The following is a 1,607-nucleotide window of genomic DNA, read 5'->3' as shown; positions in this document are numbered from 1 at the left end:
TGGGGCACGAATCCGTGTCCCCTGCATCGGCAGGTGGACTCTCAACCACTGCATCACCAGGGGAGCCCAGGAGCAGCTTTTGAGGGGAAGATGTAACACCAAGTAGAACATTATCTGTATTGTTGAGATTCTATGTCCTTTACAGCTGGGTGCCCCTACTTAAATTCACTGCCCATTCTGCTTCAGCTATGTGCATCTTAGTTTCGGGTCTAATGCAAACTGAACTGAGGGTCAAAAGTACATTGATTTCTAGGACACCTTGGGAAAGAAGCAAAGACATTCGATGAATTTAATAGTGGTTTTATAATTATTTCTTCTTCTTGTATGGTTCTTCCTTATCCCTGTAGTTGCTGGCTTTAGCCCAACAAGCTTCTGAATAAGACAGTCTGGGTTACATCTTTTGAGTCTGTGTGACCCCGAGTTTCCTGTTTCTTCATCTGCCAAACAAGGGCAGTAATGCTCACCCCACAGGACTCTGGAAAGGAGTAAATCTCACTTAAAATAGGAGCCAGGGGCTTCCCTGGTGGCGCAGTGGTTGAGAGTCCGCCTGCCGATGCAGGGGACATAGGTTCGTGCCCCGGTCTGGGAAGATCCCACATGCCGCAGAGCGGCTGGGCCCGTGAGCCATGGCCGCTGAGCCTGCGCGTCCGGAGCCTGTGCTCCACAACAGGAGAGGCCACAACAGTGAGAGGCCCGCGTACCGCAAAAAAAATAAATAAATAATTAGGAGCCAGCAAGGGCCTGACTCAAACTTCAAACCTAGTAAGTAGAAGTTCCTTTTCTTTGGAGTTTTACCCCCAGAGCACATATCATTTCCAAACAGCTGTGGCCGCAATCCTGGAGCTAACAAGCAACCCATTAAGAATGTGGCCAACAAGCTATAACTTCCCCTGAACAGAACCACAACTCAACATGTGGGCGTAGATAACTAGTTAAGAAAAAAAGTTTAATGTGATAGACACAAGTTGTATTTTCCCTTCATGGTTAACAACTAAAAGAAAATCAAATAACAAACCACAATGTTTATCAACCAGAATATCTATAAGATTATAAAATCCACAGGACATACGGTGATTGGAAGCCTGGCTTAACTGTGTATCTAAAACAAGAAAAAGAAATAAACTTTGGGTATAACCTTGTCAAACATTTATTTCTTTGCTTAGGCAGACGCAACATGGGGATTATGCTATTAGTAGCCTGTGTTGTGGTGAGGGTTAGTAAAACTTGAAAGTAGGGCAGTCAGTGAGCAGTGTTGGAACAATCAGCTCTTATTTATGAGCTCTGTTGGAGAAAGAGTCTTCTTTTTGTGGTAATTCTAGGGATGATGATAGGATCTCCTGGAAAAACAGGAGTAAAGCAATTTATACACACCTCCATTAGAATAGCAATTAGACTGCACCGTGATTATTTGTTTATCTGTTTTCCTTCTTTAGATCTGGGAATAAGGGTCATGCTTATTAACCTCCCTTCATTCCCGCTTCCATAAAAATGCCTGACAGTAGGTGCTAAATAAACGTTTGTCAGATATTAACTACATGAAACAATAACACAGTTAGTATTAAGATGTAATACTGCAGCAGGGTGCTGGATAAGGCAACTTGCCAGCA

Source organism: Hyperoodon ampullatus (genome assembly GCF_949752795.1).
Source record: "Hyperoodon ampullatus genome assembly, chromosome: 1".
In the NCBI taxonomy this organism is placed as follows: domain Eukaryota; kingdom Metazoa; phylum Chordata; class Mammalia; order Artiodactyla; family Ziphiidae; genus Hyperoodon; species Hyperoodon ampullatus.
The sequence above is the reverse complement of the archived record's forward strand: the minus strand, read 5'-3'. Positions refer to the sequence as shown.